Consider the following 7,134-nt stretch of genomic DNA (forward strand, 5'->3'; position numbering starts at 1 on the left):
AAAAATATACGGCGAGTGGTTGAAAACTTGATAACAATACGAGATATTATTGAATTAAAGGGGTGAAAGGGAAAAAGGCCGGAATAGAAAGTCTGCGTGAAGCATGTCCCACCCAGGAACCACAGTCTGGATATAATCAATGACTCCCCTTAGAATAGCGGCTTAAACACCATGCAAACATTGGCAACATTGAAGGCTTCACCCATACTGGAAGCAGAGAGAAAGGGCAAATCTGGAATTTATTGTTAATATTTCACAAGATTAGCGTGAGAGCGGCTACATCTGCAACGAAGGTCAAACCTCACATGAAACGAGGGTTTTCGGAAATGAAGACAGAGAAAATATTATAAATAGTCAGCAAGAAAATAGGTGCGACCGACCCGTGACTATTTTACTCGGGCGGTAAAACCATTAGTGCCCCGCAGAGTGAGGGATAACTCCAGCCAGGGACCCTCATTCTGAGGGCAACTCCATCCCGTGACCGTCCCTCTGAGGGCAACTCCATGCCGAGACCCTCATTCTGAGGGCAACTCCAAACAAGGAACCCTCTTTCTGAGGGCAGCTCCATGCCGCAGACCCTCATTCTGACGGCAACTCAATGCCGAGACCCTCATTCTGAGGGCAACTCCATGCCGCAGACCCTCATTCTGACGGCAACTCAATGCCGAGACCCTCATTCTAAGGGCAACTCCATGCCGAGACCCTCCCTCTGAGGGCAACTCCAAACCAGGGACCCTCATACTGAGGGCAACTCCAAACCAGAGACCCTCACTCTGAGGGCAACACAATGCCGAGACCCTCATTCTGACGGCAACTCAATTTCGAGACCCTCATTCTGAGGGTAACTCCATCCCGAGACCCTAATTCTGAGGTCAACTCCAAACCAGGGACCCTCATTCTGAGGGCAACTCCAAGCCGAAAACCTCATTCTGAGGTCAACTCCAAACCAGGGACCCTCATTCTGAGGGCAACTCCAAGCCGAGAACCTCATTCTGAGGGCAACTCCATGCCGAGACCCTACCTCTGAGGGCAACTCCGAACCAGAGACCCTCACTCTGAGGGCAACTCCAAACCAGGGACCCTCACTCTGAGGGCAACTCCAAGCCAGGGACCCTCATTCTGAGGGTAACTCCAAACCAGGGACCCTCACTCTGAGGATAACTCCAAGCCGAGCCCCTCATTCTGAGGGCATCTCTATGCCGAGACCCTCACTCTGAGGGTAACTCCATGCCTAGAACCTCATTCTGAGGGTCACTCCAAACCAGGGACCCTCACTCTGATGTCAATTCCAAATCAGGGACCCTCATTCTGAGGGCAACTCCAAACCAGAGACCCTTATTCTGAGGGCAACTCCATGCCGAGAACCTCATTCTGAGGGTAACTCCATGCCGAGACCCTCATTCTGAGGGCAACTCCAAACCAGGGACCCTCATTCTGAGGGCAACTCCAAACCAGGGACCCTCATTCTGAGGGTAACTCCAAGCCAGGGTCCCTCATTCTGAGGGCAACTCCATGACGACACCCTCACTCTGAGGGCAACTCCAAACCAGGGACCCACATTATGAGGGCAACTCCATGCCGACACCCTCACTCTGAGGGCAACTCCAAACCAGGGACCCTCATTCTGAGGGCAACTCCATGCCGAGACCCTCATTCTGAGGATAGCTCCAAACCAGGGAGCCTCACTCTGAGGGCAACTCCAACCAGAGACCCTCATTCTGAGGGCAACTCCATGCCGAGAACCTCATTCAGAGGGTAACTCCATGCCGAGACCCTCATTCTGAGGGCAACTCCAAACCAGGGACCCTCATTCTGAGGGTAACTCCAGGCCAGGGACCTTCACTCTGAGGGTAACTCCAAACCAGGGACCCTCATTCTGAGGGCAACTCCAAACCAGGGACCCTCATTCTGAGGGTAACTCCAAGCCAGGGACCCTCATTCTGAGGGCAACTCCATGCCGACACCCTCACTCTGAGGGCAACTCCAAACCAGGGACCCTCATTCTGAGGGCAACTCCATGCCGAGACCCTCATTCTGAGGATAGCTCCAAACCAGGGAGCCTCACTCTGAGGGCAACTCCAACCAGAGACCCTCATTCTGAGGGCAGCTCCAAGCCAGGGACCCTCACTCTGAGGGTAACTCCAGGCCAAGGACCTTCACTCTGAGGGTAACTCCAAACCGAGACCCTCTCAGAGGGATAACTCCGTGGCTCCACGGGGAATCCCGGGTATGTGGTGACCGCTCGGGCGCCGGGAGCCGCACCTGCCGTGTGAGGTGGTGGGGGGGGGGGGGGGGTCGCTCCACATTCCCGCACCCACACTGACTGCCCAGAGAGACGGGGGGGGGGGGGGGGGGAAGACCGCGAGTGAATGACAAAAGGGCCGCACACGGCGCGAAAGGGCAGAGAGCCGGCAGTGCGAGCAGATTGTGTGAGCGAGCTGCTGACAGACAGAAAGGGGAGAGTTTTCAGAGGGGCAGATAGGGAGAGGTCAGGTTGTGTGTGGGAGAGGGAGAGGGAAAAGGCGAGGGGAGAGGGGAGAATAATTGAGGATGATGGAGGGATTAAAGAGAGAGAGAGAGAGCAGAGATTAAAACGAAGAGGAGGGTAAACGGTGAAGGGAGCGAAAGAGAATAAGTTGAGGAGAATAAGCTGGAGGAGGGGAAGATAACAGGTATGAGAGACAGGGGGGATGATTGGAGAGTAGGGAGGGAGGGAGCAGGTACTGAGAAGAACCGAGAGTGTGAACCATCCTAACGGTGACAGACTGTCAGAATGAAGCAACTTACTGGAGTGCGAGCTGCAAGTGGGAGCCGTTCAGTCTTCAGTCCTCCTGCAGCTTTCCGAGCTGCTGTGACCGGGGAGATAGTGATCGCCGATCCGGTTACCTCTGTCCCGTTCCTCAATAGGAGAAACCACCTCCCAGCGCCGCGGAACCAATGAGGGAGCGACTGGCAGAAGCTAAATAATGATATGAAACGGGCGGCGGAGACTAACACAAAGTGCGTAATGTTTCACAGCTTTAAAGGAATTAAAGAGGGGAGGAACTCAAATAGCCCATAATATGAAAGGCTGGTGATGCCAAACCAGCAAATGAGAACCAGGTTTTAAAAACATCGAACCAGCGCAGCAGCCTGGAACCGAACTGGGCGGAGGAAGACAGAGCCCGCCCGCCAACCGCGGGGGACACGGCACCGTCAGCGGCTCAGCTCCGGGGTAGGGCACACCTGCCCGCCCACGGGACCCCGGTCCTCCCGCCGCCTGCGAATTGGCAGAATGTGGTGAATAACAGAGAGGGATTGATATCAATGGACATATAGCTTGCACAGATCAATCTCATATCACACCTCACACTGTCTCTCACACATGTCCCTTGTTAGATTACACCCACAAATTCCCACCTATTAACATGGCCCACACTTATGTTATATGTCGACCACGGGCTGGACGCTCTCAGCTGTGCTTCAGTGGACAACATTTTCCCGATGAATTAGAAAGTCACCGATTCACGCTTCACGCCTGGATTTGAGCCCATTATTCAGGCTGAAACTCCAGTGCAGTGCTGAGGGGGAGCTGCACGATCGGAGGGTCAGCAGGGAGCGTCGCATTGTCAGAAGGGCAGGCGGGAGCGTTGAGCTATACAAGGGTCAGTACTGAGGGAGGGCTGCATTGTCAGAGAATCAGTATGAGGGAGTGCTGAACTGTCAGAGGGTCAACACAGAGGGAACATTCGCTGCACCGTGAGAGGGTCAGCACTGAGGGAGGGCTGCACTGTCAGAGCGCCAGTAAAGAGCGAGAGCTCCATCGTCAAAGTCGGTACAGAGGGAGCGCTGAACTGTCAGAGGGTCAGCACAGAGGGAGTGCTGCACTGTCAGAGGGTCAGCACAGAGGGAGCGCTGCACTGTCAGAGGGTCAGCACAGAGGGAGCTTCCGCTGCACTGTCAGAGGGTCAGCACAGAGGGAGTGCTGCACTGTCAGAGAGTCAGCACAGAGGGAGTGCTGCCCTGTCAGAGAGTCAGCACAGAGGGAGTGCTGCACTGTCAGAGAGTCAGCACAGAGGGGGCGCTGCACTGTCAGAGAGTCAGCACAGAGGGAGCGCTGTACTGTCAGAGGGTCAGTAAAGAGGGAGAGCTCCATCGTCAAAGTCGGTGTAGAGGGAGTGCTGAACTGTCAGAGGGTCAGCACAGAGGGGTGCTGCACTGTCAGAGGGTCAGTACAGAGGGGTGCTGCACTGTCAGAGGATCAGCACAGAGCGAGCGCTGCACTGTCAGAGGGTCAGCACAGAGGGAGCGCTGCACTGTCAGAGGGTCAGTACAGAGGGGTGCTGCACTGTCAGAGGATCAGCACAGAGCGAGCGCTGCACTGTCAGAGGGTCAGCACAGAGGGAGCGCTGCACTATCAGAGAGTCAGCACAGAGGGAGCGCTGCACTGTCAGGGAGTCAGCACAGAGGGAGTGCTGCACTGTCAGGGAATCAGCACAGAGGGAGTGCTGCACTGTCAGAGAGTCAGCACAGAGGGAGTGCTGCACTGTCAGGGAATCAGCACAGTGGGGTGCTGCACTGTCAGAGGGTCAGCACAGAGGGAGTGCTGCACTGTCAGGGAATCAGCACAGTGGGGTGCTGCACTGTCAGAGGGTCAGCACAGAGGGGTGCTGCACCTTCAGAGGGTCAGCACAGAGGGAGTGCTGCACTGTCAGGGAATCAGCACAGAGGGAGAGTTGCACTGTCAGGGAATCAGCACAGAGGGAGTGCTGCACTGTCAGAGAGTCAGCACAGAGGGAGTGCTGCACTGTCAGGGAATCAGCACAGTGGGGTGCTGCACTGTCAGAGGGTCAGCACAGAGGGAGTGCTGCACTGTCAGGGAATCAGCACAGTGGGGTGCTGCACTGTCAGAGGGTCAGCACAGAGGGGTGCTGCACCTTCAGAGGGTCAGCACAGAGGGAGTGCTGCACTGTCAGGGAATCAGCACAGAGGGAGAGTTGCACTGTCAGAGAATCAGTACTGAGGGTTGGCTGCACTGTCAAAGAATCAATAGAAAGGGAGTGCTGCAGAGTCGGAAATGCCAGCTTTCAGTTAAAATGTTAAGCCAATGTCACTGTGGATATAAAAGATCTTATGGCTCTACTTCAAAGGAAAGCAGGGAGTTCTCTCGGTGCCCTGGCCAATATTTAATCCTCAACCAACATCACATCTGGTCAAAGGCAGAATACTGCTGATGCTATAAGAAATAAGAACAGGAACTGCTGGAAAAAGTCAGCAGGTCATCCTGAGTTCTATTTCTCTTCACAGATGCTACCTGACTTGCCGGCTGTTTCCAGCCTTTTCAGTTTTATCGCAAATTATCTACACTTCGATTTGTGAAAATTGTCTCTTACATTTTGTACTTTGCAACAGCTCTTCAAAAATGCTTAATTGACTGTGAAACCACAAACTTCTGGAGGGTTCAATAGAAATGTAAATTCTTTCTATCTTTCATTCACACACCCATTCGGTCTATCACACTACATTACACATGTCTATCTCTATTGTCCACTCTGTCTTATATCATATACATTATAGTATTCCACAAATGTATCTTCTTTAAACCATGCATTGACACATGTTATATTAAACTATATTATATCACAGATACATTCTGTCTATCACATTATGCCAGACTTACAAGTGTTCCAAACTTTATCAATACTTTTCATATTATGTCACACATGGTATCTATGTTATAGCATATAAACACTAGTATATCACACATACATTATTTATATTATTGGGTTACATTAAGTCCATAGTACAGAACAGACCGATTGGCCCAACTGATCCATGCCAGTGCTTTTGCTCTATACAAATCCCCTCTCCAACCCTATCAACATATCCTATAATTTTCTCCCTCAGGTGTTTGTCTAGCTTCCCCTTAAATGCACCTATGTGTTTTGCTTCATTCTCTCTGGTAGTGACTTCCACATTATAACCATCCTATGGTTAAATATGTTTCTCCAAAGTTGCCAAATGGATTTACTGCTGACCATCTTATCGTTGTCAGTTTAGTTCTGATCCTGTCTGCAACTGGGAATGTCTTCTCTGAACCTACTCTATCAAACCTAGTCATAATCTTAAAGATCTCTATCAGGTCTCTCCACATTCCCCCACATCGAAACCCCCCACCCACCAACCCTTATGGCCACCACACCCCCAGAGAAAAGAGTTCCAGTTTGTTCAAATTTTCCTGAGAAATATGTCATCTCACATGCGGTATCATCCTTGTGAATTTTTTATGCATTTCCACAATGTCTCTATAATCCATTGTCTAGAAGGGAGACCAGAGCTGTTCAGAATACACTATGTGGTTTAACCAAGGTTCCATACAAGTTTGATGAACCCTTTTACTTTTGAGGGCTTTATTAGCCTATGCTACTATGAGTGATATGAGAATATATAACCTCGGACCACATACTCCATTTAGAATCTTATTATCAATGTTGTATGTGGCTTCCTTACTCTTCCTACCAAAAGGCACTAACTCACATTTATTTATATTGAAGTTCATTTGCCCATTCCGCAAATATATTATTGTATTCCTGTATTTTCTCTCAATCCTTCTATGTATTAACTACATCTCTAATTTAGCCTGGTCTACAAATTTCAAAATTGTACTTCCGACTCCCAAGTCCAATTCATTTATATAAATGGTGAATAACAGTTGGACCAGCACCGTCCTTCTGGAACACCACCTCTCACATCTTGCATATTTGAGTAAGTATAATTAACCCTACTCTCTGCTTTCTGTTTCGTAGCCAGCTTGCTGTTCATTCTAACACGTGCCTTCTGAACTTATGTGCCCAGATCTTAGTCTTGCTCTATTACGTTATACCTTATTGAAGACCTTTTTAAAATCTAAATAGACGATGTCTGCTAGTTTATCCTTGCCTACTCTTTCTGTTACTTCCGTTTCTCAGACTGAAGTCAGGGTCTCCAGCCCATGGTGTAAATTCTATCCCTTTCCCTGGTAAATTCCTAAGGCTGACTCAATCTATTCACAACCTCGGTGGAATGTTTTTCCCTGAGATGAGCTTCCAATCACATATCTGCACCATCACTAAGATCCTAATTCAACCTCTGTATCATTGCCCACCTTCACTTCTG

General features: G+C 50.5%; 1 protein-coding gene across 1 annotated transcript in view; it reads right to left on the reverse strand.

Moving 5' to 3' along the window:
• The window catches only part of LOC140394259 (netrin-3-like), a 381,075-nt gene extending 377,927 nt beyond the window's left edge, over positions 1-3,148 (reverse strand). Inside the window, exon 1 of the mRNA XM_072481304.1 lies at positions 2,788-3,148. The gene's annotated coding sequence lies outside the window, so the exon portion shown is untranslated. The remainder of the gene's footprint in view (positions 1-2,787) is intronic.
• Between the last annotated feature and the right edge of the window lie 3,986 nt (positions 3,149-7,134).

The sequence above is a fragment of the Scyliorhinus torazame genome, chromosome 17 (assembly GCF_047496885.1).
Source record: "Scyliorhinus torazame isolate Kashiwa2021f chromosome 17, sScyTor2.1, whole genome shotgun sequence".
Classification (NCBI taxonomy): domain Eukaryota; kingdom Metazoa; phylum Chordata; class Chondrichthyes; order Carcharhiniformes; family Scyliorhinidae; genus Scyliorhinus; species Scyliorhinus torazame.